Raw genomic sequence first — 20,237 nt, forward strand, 5'->3', positions numbered from 1 at the left:
CTAAAAATGCAGTCATGTTAGTTAAATACAATTACATATGTATGTTATGTCTCCTGCCTGGAAGTCAACATTCAAGTCGTGGTTGATCTTTACTAAGAGAAAATATTGCTGGGAACATATAAACGTGCCACACTACTGTGAAGTACATACTTAAGTGCTTTTGCTTTAATCTATTACTAAAAATTGAAAACAAACAGTATTTAAAAATATCGGTAACAAGTTTTTCTACCACTATTCATTGCTAATAAAAATATAAGACACATTTATTCGAAATATAGGAATGAGGCTCAACTGGACGATACCTTGTCGTCAATACAATTAAAAAAAACTAATGTCAAATAAGTGTCATTGATTTGTTATTTTGACATGACGGGTCATTGAACCTAAATTGTATGTTTCATATTAAATTTGTGTTAGAGTTATTTTTTTACACATTGTATAACTATAATTTATTAGAATAATTTAATTAAAAATATGTCGATTGACTATTTTTAGAATATGTTGTAATGTAATATTTTAATTATTCACGATTAATACTTGCCGAATGTCTGATACTGGCCAGTAAGAAAGAAAATGTCAAGAAATCGAACGCGGCGGCAGTGTTTTGTTATAATTTTAATTATTTTTAAATAATGAGAATTATAGGGAGATTTGGAGAATACGGGATGTATTGTGAAACACGGATTAGTGGGTAAAATCAATGTGAAAATAGTGTTAATAAATTAATCTGGAAGAATATCGTTGTTTAAACTTGCGACCACCCTAAGATTTGTTTCTTTGTTTTTTAATTGATTTAATGACAATATTGCTATTTAAAAAAAAATGGTATTCTACGCTTCTCAATATAGACTTTAACTGTGCCTTTTTTCACACTCATCCATCTGCGTAACTTTTATTAAAGATTTATCTTTACGTATTAATGTAATAGATGTTCAAACTTAGCAAACGTCTACGAGAAAATAGCTTGAATTGAATTGATTATCCACTCCATTGATTTTATAAGCCCTTAAAGTAAACAACATAAAATGCGGGGGTGAATTATTATCCGATTCTTCTCTGTAGGATCTACTTTCCAAACCGGTGGTAGGTTTACTTTTAATTGAACAGTGTAACATGACGAATCAAAAATTCTTTTGTGAGCCAACTAGAATAAAGAATATTTTTATAAAGTTTATAATATCTCGCCTTAAATAAAACATAATAATATGAATGTTTCCACTTAAGCTATTAACGGTCTTATAATTAAAAAAAAAATATTTTAAAACTAAACGTTTAAATTTATAATATCTGTACTTATTATTATTACAAAAATATTGAAAGGACAAACCAAGTGGTATTCCCAGTATTCTTTTTGTTGGTAGGCCTTTGTCCGAGCCCTCCTGGGTAGGTACTACTGACTAATCAGATACAAATACAAACAAATATATACAATACAAAACAAGATAATTATAGCTAGCATCAGAAAACCACGGTTTGTAAAAAAACTATTATAGAGTTAAATCTAGGTTCGTTATCTACAGAACATTATTGCCAGTTAAACATGTGTATAAACTCATCATAACTTACTTAAAAAGTATGATTTTAGTTTCTTCTTAATGTTACGAGAAGTAATATGGTCCCATACATCAGTGAGTAATTCATTAGCTACGCGAGGCACTAGGTAAGTATTTAGACGCTCGCCATACGTATTCCTATTTTATATTTCCTATGTGTTTCGGTTTGAAGGATAAGTGAGTGTGTAACTTTGCTAGAAGAGTCATAACACGTTGCCTCCAAAGGTTGAGCAATTTTGAAAGAAAGTTTTGTTGGTTTGATGGAATACACATGTAGATATTTTTATCCGACGCATACCAGATATCCTAATATTTTCTTGGCACGATATGAATTAAAAACACATAAATATGCCGCTGTGTTTGCCTTTGTTTGAACCCGCAATCCTCAGTCGTGTTTTAACCACTGGGCCATCTTAGCTTATTTCATCTGCCACCTTGACATATTCCTCTGCTCTTCAATGGGATGAATCTGCCACGAATACACTTTTGATTTAGTTAAGTCAGTCCTTTTATAATCGTTCGTGTGAAATAAAGATTTAAAACAACAAGTAAAGCTTTTAAACTTAGTCGGATTATAAATATTCTCAGTACAAATCTTGTGTTTAAAGAAAATGTTCTATTTAATATGATTGTCACTTAAGGATACCAAACATTTGTACAACTTTAATACAAATTACTATAAGCTGAAGCAAACGGGATTATACTTGGAACAAAGGAGAATCAAGTTCATTTATCTTTAATTCTCAATCTACACAACCCTATAAAACCCTGCTTTGATATTTCGAGTTTTATTTACTAAGTTTAAGGTTCATTTTGCAATGACGAATTTATGTTGTCCGATTGTAAACGTCGAATAATGAGACACTTCGGACTTAGGGTTGTCAGGATTAATTAATTATATTTGTTTTTGCTTTGAGTAATTTATAAAATAAATTATCATAATACTATATAAGGATCAAATTTATACGAAAAGTTCACCTATCTCTGATTTCAAAATGACGTCTGGCTTTCTGTCTGTTACGTCATAACCATCAAAAACCGCTTAACGAATCGTAATGAAAGTTTACGTAAATGTAGCCTAGTATTTCGCTAGGCACATAGAAATAAAATTCATGAAATCACGGGGCACGTCTAGGAAAGAAAAAATGTCAAAATAGTTCTAATTATTTTAATAATACTGTTACAATTCTCTTGGAACGCTATAAATCTTAATGATATCTTTAACTTTTATTTTATATCGGAATAGATGGAGGAAGCTAGCGTCCGGGACAATAGGTGCTTTCCTAAACACATATGTACGTATACCGAACGTATCGATCTCGTATTTTAGCTTGTATACGACATATATACTTACAATATAATTCCTTTATTGGAAGATATTGTTTTTAAAAGACATTCTGTAATATATTTTAAGTAAATAAAGAACGTCGGAGTTTTTTAGTGTTCTTGTGACTGTATATGATCTGCTTTTTGTCAGTGGAAAATTCTAAGAGAATGCTCAGGCTATTTGCCAAGTGGCTGATAATATTGTCACACAACTTTCTAAAGAAGTACTTATTATTTAAAAGTTGAAGAATTAGAAATTATACTGACGCTGCATTTGCTACGCTATACCGAAAACATTCTTTACAAAAAAAAAATATACTTATGACTTTTTAGTTTTGTTCACGAAATGAGTTTTTTTAAATAAAAACTATCGAAAAAGTAATTTAAATGTTCCACCATTAGTTTAAATCTCTGTAAATTGTCTTGTGTCAGTATCTAATCACCTAGATACTAATTCAGAACAGCGGTCAGTATTCACATTATTGATTTAATCAAAAGTTTTGGATAAACGAATTTAGAGTAGCCATAATGAGTACGTTAAATATCTGGAAACTGTAATTTACTTAAACTCATTTAAATTATAAAGCCCTTTATACCTAACAGCAACAAACAAAATCAATGATACAAATATGTTTGTTAGATGGGTTTTGGGCAAGCCTGTCTGGGTAAATACTACCATTCAGATATTCTACCTAAATAGTTATACTTTGTACTATTGTGTTCCGACTTAAAGAGTGAGTGAGTCGGTGTAAATACAGGTACAAGGAATATAACACCTTAGTTTCCAATGTTGGCGGAGGATTTGCGATGTAAGGAATCGTTAATATTACTTATAGAGCCAATATTGTAGCGGTAGTGACCAGTTATAACCAGGTGTATAACACCAGGTCTATAAGTCCGCCTAGTTTTATCATAAAAAAAAAATATTCACTAAACACACATAAATTATACATTATAACAAACAATCTACACGAGTACGCTATAGTAAACAAGGCATTTTTTGTAAAACGTAAAGGATACAAAATGGCCATTGTGGGTATCTCTAAGGGGTAGACATATACCAACGTGGACTTTGTTTTAGACCTTTTTAAAGTGTACAATACTGAACTACGTTATTTTGATCTATCTCGTAGGAATCAGCCAGCTTTTGTTTTGTAAGCACAAATAAATGTTTTCATTTACGACATCACAATAAAAACCGTTAAAATTATCAGTGTTTCTCCATTATATTATGCATGTACATATTCATATAACCATTCTTCATGAATCATTCTATCTATTTAAAAAAAACGCATCAAAAGATGTTGCGTTGTTTTAAAGATCTAAGCATACATAGAGACAGACAGACATCGGGAAGGTACTTTGTTTTATACTATGTGGTGATTATCGAACTACTAACTGCAATTGAAACACTTCATGTCCGTTTTTTTTATATTATAAGTGAACTGTTAGTTTAAAATGAGACAGGAAAATTCGTAAGATGCTGATCAGTTCTTTTAAAATATAAAATTTAGCATTAGCAGCCTGTAAATTTCCCACTGCTGGGCTAAAGGCCTCGCTTGAGGAGAAGGTTTAGAGCATATTCTACCACGTTGGTGGAATACACATGTGGCAAAATTTCGTTGGAATTAGACACATGCAGGTTTCCTCACGTATTCATGTATTCCTTCACCGCCGAGCACGAGATGAATTATAAACACAAATTAAGCACATGAAAATTCAGTGGTGCCTGCCTGGGTTTGAACCCGAAATCATCGGTTAAGATGCACGCGTTCTAACCACTGGGCCATCTCGGCTTTCTTATATACATAAATTAAAAGTCAATATATTACTCTACGATACATAATTTCATAGCATAATATAATAAATGAGGCTATTATGACCCATTCAAAGGGCTATGTAATTATTAACGGTTACAAAAGTTATGCTATTAAAGTATGGAAGAGAATGTTAATGAAAAAAAGAAGTAATTTAGTTATTTTAATTAATTTACAAGCCTTTCACACGAACTCTTTATTCTCACCTAATAATTAAAGCTGAATAAATATAAAGACTCATAAATCGTCCGTGCGACACTGAGTAGCGCTTAAAGTGTGAACATCCAGCACAACGCATTCAAACAAAAGGCTGTTTCAACTCAAATTAATGATTAGTGCGTTCCCTTTTCGCCATCATTAGCCTAATTGCAGGCTTTTGCACAATGTCTAACTGTTTCAAATGGAATGACTAGTGAAATTCATGACGAGAATTTTTTTAACTCACATGATATTTTCTTTGCAAAATATGAATCGTACTTTTTCTCTCGCTGAAAGCGCATTCACGCGTAAAAGGTACGCGCGAAGCAAGAGTATGTGGAACTCACTGGCAAACAACCAAAGTACCAACTAATACCCAGCGGTACCTTCTATGTCTTTGTGGAGGTGCCACGGGAATCCCATCTCATTCTAAAGTGACATCCCAACATCAGACTCTACCTCAATCAATCAGTGTTAACTAAATTTGTAATATAATTATCAAGAAATTTATTTACATAAGAATTGATAACATAAATTACCTACATTTATATTTAGTTTTATTATTTAATACTAAAACCTACCTGATCACATCACCAATAAATGAGTTCGATAACCGTAAAGCGTTTTGTTGTTAGGAAAAAGTTGCTCACAATAACAGACACGACAAAGATTCTGATTTAAGGAATAAGGTTCGACAAAATTCGAAAAGTAAGTCAAAATATATCAGAGAATTAAAAATCTTAAAAATTGGGTTATCACGCTAGGAATTGATAACAAATAGTTTAAGTGAGTTCTTGAGAGACAGCGTCTTGGCAAACGTGGGATACCACGTCTTCAAGCTAGGTGGTTTTGTTTTGACGTCAGAGACAAGCTATATGGGTTTTTTAAATGATAGGTTGACGGCCAAGCAAATAGACCACCTGACGGTAAGTCACCACTCATAGTATATGCGAAGTTATGTCTCTTGTACATGTACACACTGTACTGTACTGTATAACAAACCTAAGTATTGCTGTTGAAGTAAACGTGATGATAAAGGATAACGACGTAAGAAATAATGTGATGTAAGATTAAATCCATTGAAACGTATACAATTGACGGTATCCAAATTAATTTGACTCCTACGAGAAATTCTTAACAAGGGCTTGATACGATTTCTCGACAACGGTATTAAATTCACTTTGACGTTAATCAGGGTTTGGAAACATTTTCATTATTTTTCTTTAAATACACAATTCATTCAAAATATACCCACATAAATACATTCATTGATTTCCCATACAAACTCTCCCCCCTCACGCCCTTAAGGGAAAAGTTTCGTACTAAAAACTAATCTATCCCCGGAACTCAAACTCTTTCCATATCAAACATCTAAATTAGTTCAACGGTTCAAGCGTGAAAAGGCAACAGTTGCTTTCAAATTTATAATACGAGGATAATGTAGAGTTTACTTAAGAAACATTTACGTAACAAAGGTTATTATAAAACGAAAGGCTTTATAGATGACAGCCTAGGAACACCTTGGGAATTAAGCGATCGCCTCCAGGCTTTGCAAGTAATAAATTAATCCTGTAAAGGATAATGTTGCTATTATAACATATTGCAGTTATTTTCGTCTTCGTTGTTAATACTATAATCCAAAATAGTTTTTTTTTTAAATTATATTTATTTTTTTAATACTTTCAAATTAAGAACATCAATTTAGCGGTGCTCGGCCGGACTTAGATGCTCTAAATACAATTATAGTTCAAATAAACGTTTGTGTGGTAACAGGTAAAAGTATTAACAGCCGGAAAATGTCCCCTATTGGGCGAAAGCCTCTTCTTCTTTTTTCATTTAATAGGTAGGTGGACATACTGCCACCTGATGGTGATCACCATCGCTATCAACCATTCCTAACATTACCAATGCTCCGCCGAGCTGGTGAACGATGGTATGTCCTTTGTGCTTATAGCTCACTGGCTCACTCAGCTTTCAACCCGGTATACAACAACACTAAGCATTAATGTTTGGTAGTATAATATTTGATTAGTGGTTGGTACATATCCAGGCTCAAAGCCCTAACACTAAGTAAAAACACCAAAACCTTTTGAGGTGATGACTTGGGGCTTATTCCGCCAAGCATGAAAACCCAGCAGTGCTAGCCTGGATTTAAATTCGTAATATTCGGTTACGATTTATGTGGTCTAACCACTGGGCCATCGAGGCTTCATACATCCACCCCACATAACTGCAGATACCAAAGTCATAAAATTTTGGGTCCAAGGCTGCTGATGGTTTGGTGATATGAGTCGGTAATACTAAGTTACGTCCAGTCTACAAAACTTCGCTTCTTGTAACATAAATTATTTTCGTATGTTTAGGGTAACATTTTAGCTTAAGGCTGAAAAGCTTGTGTTAACTTTGGACATCAAAAGAGCCTATATAGGCGGTGCGAGGTCAGAGCTATTGGCTTGGTGCAAGATTAGTGTTGTACTTGTAGTTCGTGTTTACTAGTCTTACAAAAGACTACTACTTTCATGGGGCCCTGGTGCATAGAAATTTTGAATGTTGCTTAAATATTATCTACTGATGAAAACCCGGCTTCGGGTGAAATAAATACAAAGTAAGTTTACCATTTAGTTTTCATATATTTTTTTATAAACGATATGATAATCAAACATCTAAATTTTTCTATTTAGGTAGTGAAAACTAATTATAATCTACTCAGCTTTCTGAACGCACCCGTAAACGTCGAACAAGGACACCTGACTAACAGTCTTGTCATTGAATTTCAAGGATTAAATATTGAAATATCTCGATTATACGAATTTTGTATGTTGTCAACTAAAAATCATGCTTTTTTTCTTTAATTATGGATAGGTTTCGATCGGGTCTATCGTGAACACGAATTTATTAATATAGATATTATATACATTAAATATTTCTATAATCCCTACATTTATTCTGCCCTGGTACATAGAAATTTTCGGACCTATATATTTTTATAATTTACATTTTAAAAATGGAACGTGCCTTTTTTATTAATATGACACCGTTTTTGTTATTTAATTTATATTTTTCACATGTTGCTTATCATGTTACCCTAGTATGCACATACACCAAAGTTTTCAAATTGAATTGTGCTCGCAAGGTCAAATGATATTTTGTAAATAAATAAAATCATAATCAATGAAAACCTCGCCTTCGTTTTGGTCGACACGTCTACATTTTATTACGGCGCGTTCTATGCTCCGTTTGAACGGGCGAGTAGCTAATGAATGATAACGCCAATAAAGCCACGTTAACATGAGTCGATTCTAGTCGACCTACTAATTAAATGAATTTGAACCATCTGATTTTCAATCAAAATAAATTTGGGTGACTTTTACCTTTCTCTCTGAACCTATTCTAGTTAAGTCACAATTTGTTTTTGAAGTGAAACACTTCTGAACTGAGACGGCTCAATTAGTAAATCTGAATATTATCCGAAGGCTGTAAGTCTCACTTTTATATTTGCATGTGTTTAAATTTGTATTTACAATTACATCTCGTGATTGGTAAAGGAAAACCTCGTGATGTCACCTGAATGAGTTGGATAAAAATCTGTGGTTTGGAATAAGTTTCAACCTTTTCGTCTCTACTTTTTAGTGTGTCTAACCTTCTTAAACCTTCTTTACTTTTGACGCAAAGACTGTTTCGTCAATCCTGCCTCGCAATTGAACAAAATATGTAACAAATAATATCAAGTAACTTTTAAGACATTGCATTGATTAATATCATACGATACGATACGAAAGATAATTGTATAATTAAAACATAATTCTAATATTTATGTATAAACAAAGCCAAATAAATATGTATAATAACGATTCGGTAGTTATTATTATTACTTGTATATACTAATAGGAATCAGCTAACGATTGAGACACGTCTCTCCACCATTACTACTCTACGCGTAATTCGTTTCTTTGGCCATGTGGCTAGGCAGGAGGACAGCCTGGAAAAACTTATAATGGTTGGCGTGGAGAGGAAGAGAGGTAGGAGGAAGAGCGCCGTCCCGGTGGATATACACAGTAAAGGCGTCTACAGGATCCAGTGCTTGCTTGCCTACGAATGGCACAGAATAGGAATGCCTGGATGAAGATGGTGCGAAGTGTACAGGAGAGCCACACGCATGGTGTTCACGACCCTCAGTGATGAGGAAACGACTAGGAAGATACTAATAGTGTGAGAGGAAAAAAATGTTTGTTAGTGTGTAGGGATTATTCCTAAAGAACTATTGATCCAATTCTAAAGATAAAACATTATTACAAATCTATACTATTTTTGAATACTGTACAAGTTATATTTATATAATTTAATTATGTTCATAAATGCACCCTGGCGAAGTCGCTTGTAAATAATACTTACGTAAATAATGATGAATATCTGTACTGTAAGAGAAATCTTGTGTTTTATTGTGAAAATAAATTAAGGAACAAAATTAATGTATATTTTTTTAAATAATTATGTTTATACTATAAGTTATATTTATGGATTTAAATCTTAGTTAACCTTATTGTAATATTCTCTTTATTGTTTCAGATAACAAATTAGAAGCGATTACAAAGCCTTGTAAGTATTTAATTATATTAATTTAATATTGAAACCAAAATAATATCTTAGTGGAAGAGAACGGACCACAGAATTAATTTCAAACAAATTAAGTTTAAATAAAAATTCTATAAGACTTATGAATATTTTTATAAATTTAAATGTAACGAAACAGAGAGTATACTCTACCAAGCAAAAAGAATAAAAAAATCTAAACCAATTAATAAATGACGCAGTTCTGGAGGAACGAACATGAAAAAGTACTTTTTTTTTTATTCTACGATCACTTTATTAGGAATAAGAGAAGGTTAGTAGCAATAGCAATTGACCCTCACAGATAGAACATATTAGACTACTAGTAATTCATTAACCAAATCTTATATATTGATAGCGTAAGCGGATTTTTGTTACTGGCCGGGTAAAGCGGCGTGACGGCTGTATTAAAAAAAAAAAAACAAATTTAAAACGTGCGAACAGACGTCGTCAGTTTACAATAAAATTAAATCAAAATATTTTTTTTTTATTTTGGCATAGGTTTCGAAATTCATAAAAAAATCTTGCATAAACCCGAAGTTTTAAGGTTTGATATTTATAAGCTACCTAGTTTCCGAAAAAAATCTCTACTCTTAAAACTTTAACATTTTTTTTATTTACATTGAGAATTTAAAAATATACAACCGTTAAAATAGCTACTCGACAAATTATAACTGCGTGGAATTGTGACGAGAATGATACCAGAATTTCCCCAGTGAATTGAACCCCACGAAGCGAAAGCGGTTGATGACTGGTTATTACGTTTTATAAATACCATTGAGATACATATTTATTAATTAATTAATGTCTACCTACGTAACATTTACAAACTTCAAGACATGACATTTAGTGTATTGTATATGAAATTATTGTTAAATTCGCCCCCGTTTTCTGTCAGGGTAACAATGTTGAGAGTCGGACTCGCCGCGGGAAATGTTCAAACGAAACTGCTCATAATATATTGGTCTCTAATTTCAAATATCATTTAAATTTAATAATATTACATAATACTTATATGATACTAGCTGAGCCTATGGCTTCACCTGCGCGAAATTTATAAAATTTTACCTATAGCGCACAAATCGTCACGTCCCGTTTTACGCGCTCGAAAGGTGAATTTAAAAAAGTAGCCTGTGTTCTTTCCCGGGACTCAAACTATCTCCACACCAAAGTCCATCTAAATGGGTTCAGCGGTTTTAGCGTGAAGAGGTAACAGACAGAGTTACTTTCGTATTTATAATATTAATATAGATTACGCTACCATCGAGTAGAGCCTTTGTTTAACAATTTTATTTAAAACATAAATTACAGTCGTAATAACATTATTAGCTACTGATAGTCTTATTAATAAACTTTGTATTTAGGATAGTGATAGATCGATTTATCTCTTTCGATCACCAGAATATTCAAAGTTGAAAGAAGTAGACAAAATATCATGTAACTGAAAAATCGATACACAACGTTGATTTTAAAGGGCATAAATTATTAATTAATTTTTGGAGAGAGACTTCTTTTGATGAGAATTTCCAAGTTATATATAGATACAAAGATATAGCTTTGTCCAAACCTGTCTAGGTAGATCTACCGCCAAACAGCAATACTCAATATTGTTATATATATATATATAACAATATTGAGTATTGCTGTATATATGTATATATATATATATATATATATATATATATATATATATATATATATATATATATATATATATTAATGTACAACATCCACGGGCTCACAGTTGCCCGTTCCTTTTTTTACGTTTTACTTTACAATTTTGGGGTTATTTTATATTTTTACTGAAAATTAGGAGATCTTCGCTGGACTTCGAGCTTGTCGTCTTCTTGGAAGACGTGGCCCACACATAATAAATAATTTGTGATAATATATAAAAATTCTGTATATAGTAGTTTTTTTTTATCCTATTTACTGCAATCCAGCGGGCCCTGCTCTGTGCTCGATCAGAGAGAGTACAGCCTCGGCGACTCTGATGTCGCGTTTACGTATAGATGTCTTGAGGCTGTTATATTCCGGTTAGAAGGGAGGTGAGCTAGTGTAACTACGGGTATAGGGGACAAAATATCTTAGTTCCCAGGATTGTTGGCATATTGGTGTTATTAGGGATTGTTAGTATTTTTTACAACCCTAATGTCCATGGTGACTTGTCACCAAATGATCGCGCCAATGTTAAAGATGGAGAAATGAGAAGAGTATTTTTTCTCTTGAATAACGAATTTAATCTCATTAACAATAATAATTTATCTAAAAAAAATATATTATTTTTTTGACGTCCAAGTCTCCAAGCGAGCTTCGTTGCTTACCTATTTTATAAAAAAAAATATGTCTGTATATAACGTTATATTAGTAATCGTTTCTAAATCAAATACTATATTGTCAGTTTGGATATGTTTTTATATTTATTAAAATGTCAGCAAGTTTAAGCGTTTTTACTGACATATTCGTGAGAACCATTAAAATTTGAACGAGGCACACTTTTTAGAATCGAAGTATTGAAATATTCTTTTGTCTTAATTTTTGCTTAGAAATCAAGTTTTGTGTTTAAACTGCTACCATTTAGCCAAGGATTAGTAAGGTTTTTATTTTAAGAGCGTATACACGTGAATCGGAATATTGAAACAATTATATTTATAGCGGGGCCACACCCTGATAACGGCTTTATAATGTACCCTTTTTCTGTAGCGAGTGCCTTGCCTTTAAGATGAGTAGAATTTTCTGGAAAGTTCCCAATTTCGAAAAACCGTCAGCGGAAAGCCTGTGTTCTTTTCTGTACCCATTCAATTAGTATCTATAGGTATGTATATAAGTTCATGATAATTGGTTGAGAAAGTAAGACGAAAAAGCGTAACAAATAAACTCACTGTCGCATTAATAATATTAGTTAGGTTTTTATATGTATATATAGGATGTTATAAAATATAATTTCGATATTTTTTTCTCATTTGGAAGTCCTTTTGTGACATAAACAAAACATAAATTAATTGGTACGCGCGTGAGAAGTTCAAAGAGAAATATTAAATTATCATAAAATAATAATTATTAATGTATTTTTTTCTTTTATCTCATATTCAATTTTTTTTTAATAAATTATTAATTTTATGCGGTGTGAAGTGGTCTATTTCTAATAACTTGACTCTTGGCGGCTCAGTGAATAACTTCATCATGTAATTCACATGTGACCCCGTGTATGAGTGTATAAAAGTCATTCTTATCATTTCCTTAACGCGACAACTGAAGTATAACTTCAAAAAAAAAAAAAAACAACACAATTAATATTTGACGGTGGTAGATTTTTGACTATCAATAAGCAAGTGTAAACACTTCTATATTGAATAAAGATTTTTGACTTTGACTTTGACACTAACGAACTAACCTGTGACCATGAGTAGGCAGATACGTAAAATATTCTCCATCAAAAAAACCCTTCATAATAGCACACGTAAAAAAAAAATGTTTTATTTATGATAAATAAACATAGTTTATACAAGTATAATATCTCGGTATTGGAGATTACTTTTAATCATGGAATGATGTTTGTGGCGAATACTCCGATTTTATTTTTCTTCCTTATTTAGATCTATAATACATAATACGAAGTTATTTATTTTTATACTGTTATATGTACCCTGTGTGTGTAGGTGCGTGTGTGTGTGTGATATCTATAATAATTATTAAAATGGTGACAAGGCTTTGTCCTAGCAGCTTTCATAGGTACAACTCACTAATTTTATTACGTAGTATTGTCGTTTCGGCTCGTGTGTGTGACATAGTGTAATTACAAATACAATGGACATAACCTATTAGTTCTGATTAAGGAAGTGTCTGAAAAAAATAACGATTGGCGTAGTGGCTGGTTGGAAGGAAGTTGCTTTCGTTATATAATATGTAATAAATAATAGACCCAAAGATTACATTCAAAGAAAGATTCATTCCTAAAAGACCGGCAACGCACCTGTAAGTCCCCTGGTGTTGCAGATGTCCATGGGCGGGGGTAATCACTTTCCATCAGGTGAGTCTCCTAAACGTTTGCCCCCAATATCATAAAAGAAATTAACACTTTTTAAATCAATTAAAATAATAACTAAAAAAGAAAGAGACAGAAAGATAAAAGAGAGAGGGAGAGGTAGCCTGAACGATTTCTGCCAGTGCCATAAAAAAAACTTAACGTTCCAAAAAAAAAAGAAATATTTAAAAAGCAAAGCTAGTGACGTAACAAAATTCCGTAAAATAATAAAACAAAAAACGGTTCACTGTTGAAGTTGATTTTAGTGCGTTGTATGTGTATGAAGCAACGCTCGGGAGGGTCGCGGTTATTGTCGGACAAACGACTATTTCAGCGATCGTAAACTCAAAAATTCTTTGTTTTCTTGTTGGCTTACGATATTAAATAGCTATCTTCCTAACCTAATATCTTCCTTCTCATTTCAATTTAAGACATATTTTAGTTTAATAATATATTATAGTTAGTCAAGTTTCGGGAGTTTTAAATAGAAAATTTATTTAAAGCAAATTTATTTATTAATTACTCAGTTAGCAGAAATTGTGTAGTGAGCAAAATATAAATTATCTATTTTTTTAAATTAATATATCTTATATCTTCATTGCATACCGTCGAATTTAGAGGAATCGGCGACGAATAACTTTATATTACTATGTATCTATGAGCCGAGATGGCCCAGTGGTTAGAACCCGTGCATCTTAACCGATGATTTCGGGTTCAAACCCAGACATCACTGAATTTTCATGTGCTTAATTTGTGTTTATAAATTCATCTCGTGCTTGGCGGTGAAGGAAAACATCGTGAGGAAACCTGCATGCCTTTACCTGCGATTCCTGCAACCCTCTCCTCAAAGGGAGAGGAGGCTTAGTCCAGCAGTGGGAAACTTACAGGCTGTTAATGTAATGTAATGTAACTTTATATATTTCTGTAAAATGATGATTCAAAAGTATTTGAATAAAGAACATTAACCGATTGTTATATTTTTTTTTAATTGAAACCATATGGTTGATACATTATAGTTCAAAACGACTGCCTCGTTGGTTTAGTCGTTATATATAAAGCCACAAATTCTTAGGTAGTTTAAGCCCCAAGCTATTTCATTTTTCTGTCGAAAAATTATCAGTATCAGTCTGAACTCAATCCGATCATATCGGATGTGCCGTCCCATCGGATTATAAGGAAAGAAAAAAAAATACATAATTTATCTTTAATAATGCACACACTTGTGCATTATTAAAGATAAACTATCCTGCGGTTTCGGCTGGTTTCTTGAGATTGGGCGTCATGAGCGAATTCTTTGAGGAAAATATCACAAGTAAAATAAAATAAAAAATTAAGAGTGTTAGAAAACTTGTGGATTTGTTCTGCGTATATTTGACGATCTATGAAAACTGTGATCGACGAATTTAATTAGACTTTTTGGTGTGAAGCCTCTATCATCATACATTGGTGTACCTTGAGGGTAAAACCGACTGGCCCATGTGTTGATGATGATGATCAGGATGATGACATTTAGCATGAAGCTCACTTATGCTGTAATGTCCCCTCTGCGCCGCTGCACGTCTTTCCCTTGCGTGTATAATATACATATATACATAATTACATATTAGCATTAGCATTAGCAGCCCGTAAATGTCCCACTGCTGGGATAAAGGCCTCCTCTCCCTTTGAGGAGAAGGTTTGGAGCATATTCCACCACGCTGCTCCAATGCGGGTTGGCGGAATACACATGTGGCAGAATTTCGTTGAAATTACACACATGCAGGTTTCCTCACGATGTTTTCCTTCACCGCCGAGCACGAGATGAATTATAAACACAAATTAAGCACATGAAATTTCAGTGGTGCCTGCCTGGGTTTGAACCCGAAATCATCGGTTAAGATGCACGTGTTCTAACCACTGGGCCATCTCGGCTCATAATTACATATATATAATTTAATTTATATATTGTCATTTACTACACTTGATATTTATCTTCCAATTATTAAATTCGATATATAAAATAAGGGATACTACTAATATAATACAAATACATCATTCAATATCGAGTGTATAAATATTTGTATACCCATGTTTAACTATGGACGACACGTCTTCAGTCGAATCCGTGATGAAAAGTTACGTCGAAAAAAGTTGTGTAAATATTTTTGTCAACCTACAAATTTCCCGGAACAATCTCGCGTGTCCGAAATTTCAATAACATATAGCCGCATCAAACGCTGAAAGTTTTATTTGGAACGAGTGACCATTTTTCTTGATGACACTTTTTTATTTAGCCAACTATCGTAGTTAAATGGTAATTAAAGTAAGTAAAAACCTGTTAATATTCCACTGCTGGGCTAAGGCCTCGTCTCCCTTTTGAGGAGTCGGTTTGGAGCTTATTCCAACACGCTTCAATGCGGTTTGGTGGATACACATGTGGCAGAATGTCATTGGAACTAGATACATGCAGGTTTCCTCATGATGTTATCCTTCACCGCCAAGCACCAGATGAATTTCAAACCAATTTAAGCACATGAAAATTCAGTGGTGCTTGCCTATGTTTGAGCGCAATCACGCGTTCTAACCACTGGGTCATTAACTTGTTATATCATTGACTTGTCATTGACTATGTTGTCTAATTAATCAAATGTTAAACGTAAAATCTTTTTAACGTTAAAATTATGAAAAACGTCCAAAATGTTTTGGACATATATGGAATCGAATATAATTTTATTTGGATTATATATTGTATTTTTTATTGAAGGTACAAAAAAATATATTATAATTCGATGACTATTGATACATACCAACTTTTATGACGTTTCATCGATCTTCATGTCAATAGGAGTATATTGCACAACTTCACCGAATTCCTAAAGCCAAACCAAACTAAATTGGATGATTGGGCTAATTTGGACTAATTTTACCCGTCTGCTTAAGTATCGCCCACTAATTCAATATTCTACCGCCAAGTAGTTGTATTTAGAAATGTTGTATTTGCGGTTTGGAGGTTGAATGTGGCAGTGTACCTACAGGCAGAATGGACATAAACTTACATCACCAATGCGCTACCAACCTTGGGAACTAAGATGTTATGTCTCTTGTGCCTGTAGTAACACAGGCTTATTCACCCTTCAAATCGAAACACAACAATACCGAGAACTGCTATTTGGAGGTAGAATATCTGATAGTACCTACCCAGGCTGGTACACCCTACACAACAGTATAGTTCCTTACAGTGCCAAAAATTACAATCCATATAGAAATGTAGCATCCATTTACCATTATGTTGTAAGTTTATCCGTCCGCATTTTATATGTATTTAAATATTCCTGGGTAAAAATAATCAGTGAAAGAACGCTAGTATTTTGAATCCCTGTTGGATCGTAATTACGATTCTCTTGGCAAAAAATATGCCAACCCGTTCTCTCATTCCTCACTCTTGTTACCAATCGAAGCATTAAGTCTTTAAAGGTTTTTGTTTCTCTCGACTCCAAAGTATTTAAGATGGTAAGCAGCGAAAAGATTAGGCTTAAAACATTAATCTCTTGCGATTATATCATGGGAGGAATTTTGTTATAAATTAGTGAAAAAAGGGGGAACCAGCAGACCGTAAATGATTTAGTACGATCGCATATATGTATGTATTTAATAAGAATAAACATAAAACGAACGTGATATTGGTTTATATTATATTGACTTTAAATGATACCTGAATATTTTATAAATATTCATAAGTAACTATTTATGACGATGTCAAATATAGTGTTTGGAAATGGGCTACCTCATGGTAAGACGTCACTACCGCATATAGAAATTTGAAGAATTTTAAGTAAACTTTGCATCTATTCGAGACCTACCAATGAGATTTAAAATGGTATGGCTCTCATGTCTGTAGTTACATTGGTTCACTCGCCCTTCAAACCGAAACACAACAATACTTAGTATGCTACATAACAATGCTTAAGTATTTTTTAAAGCCTCATTGGTCTAGCAGTCTAGATGCTGCCGATCCCGCAATGCTGGGTTCAAAGCCCAGGTCGAGGCGATTAAATGTAATTAGTTTACGAAGACGGAAGTGAGAATACTCCCGAGAGTGAGAACTCTTCGGTCGTGTCCGGTTTGCCGTTCCAACAGATTGTAAGAGTGAGGGAATACAGAGTGAACTTTGTTTGGCCACACAATTATACACTTTAATATGTTCTACGTGGTAAGCTGGTGTCCCTGGAGATTGGCTGTGACCGAAATCGGACAGGACGACATCAGAAGGCAATTAAACTTGTACAACAAACAACTCTTAATTAAAACCAGATAAAATATATTCTGTCTTTTTCATCGCATTACCAATTATGAATGTAATAAATGTATCCACACAAGAACAAAATCTATATAATAATTTCCGTTTCCCGCAAGTGTGATATAAAAAATAACATTTAATTACGCTGCTCCCCACCGAAATGGAAAACGTTCGCGCGTTCATATAAAACGTTGATTAAAATACGATGAATTTTAAAAAGGATGCCTGCATACAAGTATCACGAATCATAAAGGTAAAATTAATCTGGGCCAACTTTTTTTCATCTATATTTAGACTTAAGGGTGAGTTTAATGTCGATCGAGGTTATTGGTCACCAACGCTATGGACGTTGACGATGTAAGAAATATAAGCCATTACCAACATCGCCAATGCCCCAACAATCTTTGGAAGTAAGATGTTATGTCCCTTATGCTTTTAGTTACACTGACTGACTGACCCTTCAAACCGAAACTTCTTTTGTTGGACATTACACATTACAGTTAGACAAATACATCATAACTTTTTATTACAAGATTAAATTATAAATTTAAAACGTTCATTTGTTTGTGGTTTGATTTTTATCGATGGTGAAGTACACTAATAATTCATCTATTAAAAAAAAAAATCATAATCTGTCAATCCATTTGGGAACTGTGATATGTCCACAATGTCATAATTATACCCCTACGTCACTAATATCCCTACTTTTGAGGCTTAAAGTCACGCGAACGGATTCGCGGGCACCATATAGTTATTAATAAAACTGTAAAAAAAATTAATTACGTGAAATAGAGAAGATTATTTTCCTTTGTAGGATTAAAATTAATTAAAATAGAGTATAAGACACTATTCAGTAGGTTCTATTTATTCCGTCGTATCTAAGAGCTGCATGCTCTTGCCTGTATGGAGTATATACCTATATATTTTGAAATTTTATTTTCATTTTACGAGCTAGCTACTCCTAATATTACGACTTTCCTTATAGGTATCATCGTGGAATGCACTTGGATATGTTGTTTGAAAAGATTCTCTATCAAATATGGTCCATAACACTCTCGAGTTAATACACTCTCCTTTTATGACTTGACTTCTTGATGGCAAAGAGGATTTTAATTTAGATGCCAATACTGTGGTAGGGTTTCATGCAGTTCTGTCTGGATGTGATTTATGTATTTAAAAAAAATATTAGAGCTAACTTTACCACATGCTCCAATGGCGGTTGGTGAATACACATGTGGAAGAGAGTTAAGTGCTAGTTGTTTAATATCGATGATTCAAAAACGCTTCGTTGTGAAGTTTACTTGAATAAAATTGATTTGGTGGATACATGTGGCAGAATTTAGTTGAAATTAGATACATGCACGATGTTTTTCATTGATGCTTGCCTGGGTTTGAATCCGTAATCATCGGTTAAGATGCACGCGTTCTAACCACTGGGCCATCTCGCTCTTCAACTCAATATACCTTAAATAGTTAAATCAAAACCCCAGACAATATTTTAAGTTTTTCCAATTAAGATTTAAAGTGATGATTAAAAAAAAGTTTCATTACTCAATAAGTAATGATAGGCACTTATGCACTACGACATCTTCTGAGCGGTTGGCCAGCTTCCGTTGATAATGGCTGCCGTAACTAGAATCGACCAGGAGGACGTCATCAAGTATTCATTGAGGAGTAAGAACACGTGAATCTTGATCGACGATTGCGAGATCAAAAGCAGCAATCTATGAATTTTTATATGGGACAGTAAGGGAAACCTCGTCAGGAATCTTGCAACCTAGCCCGAGAGCTGAGTTTGTCGATAACAGGTTATAACTTGTATTATTCATTGAGGAGCTCTTTGTCAACTCTAACTAACACCACCGTTTGATACAGATTTGCTCTGTGTTACTTCGCCGGAAACCATAAAGCGTGTATTTCTTGCAGTGTTATTAAGTGCTGAAACTTTTGCAAGGAAAACTTTTAATTAGCTCACACGTACGATCATCGATCCAGGGACCCAGATCACGTAACATGAAGTTGGGATTCCCGAATGCAATACGTATAAAAAAATTTACACGTGTCTGCGTTAGATACGTTTAACTCAATTGTTAAGAATAAAACGTTGCATTAAATGTCAATTTGACTCTTCGCACCAAATAACATAAACTTCTCCTGAGGGTTTTTCTGAATTTTTCGTTTATTGCATAGAATAAAATAGTAATAAAGTTACTGAAACCGAAATATATTTGTCTGGACGATATCAAAAACATATTTCCTAACAATCTATCTCTCTCTGTCTTTCTCTTTCCATAGAGGTCAAAATAATAAATAAGGAAATGCTGTAAAAACTGAAGTTATCGAATCAGCGGGCTTAGACGGAATTTGATTCGAGTTGAGTCGACTTCGACTGCCTTCCGTATATCCTTGATCACGTACCTTATTTAAAACATATG

At 33.3% G+C, this 20,237-nt stretch overlaps 1 protein-coding gene across 1 annotated transcript in view; it reads left to right on the forward strand.

The window, feature by feature from the left end:
• LOC125073912 (sex peptide receptor) overlaps positions 1-20,237 on the forward strand; it is a 309,093-nt gene that overhangs the window by 55,919 nt on the left and 232,937 nt on the right. The window contains exon 2 of the mRNA XM_047685016.1: positions 9,461-9,490. The gene's annotated coding sequence lies outside the window, so the exon portion shown is untranslated. The remainder of the gene's footprint in view (positions 1-9,460; positions 9,491-20,237) is intronic.

The sequence above is a fragment of the Vanessa atalanta genome, chromosome 26 (genome assembly GCF_905147765.1).
Source record: "Vanessa atalanta chromosome 26, ilVanAtal1.2, whole genome shotgun sequence".
NCBI classification, from domain to species: Eukaryota; Metazoa; Arthropoda; class Insecta; order Lepidoptera; family Nymphalidae; genus Vanessa; species Vanessa atalanta.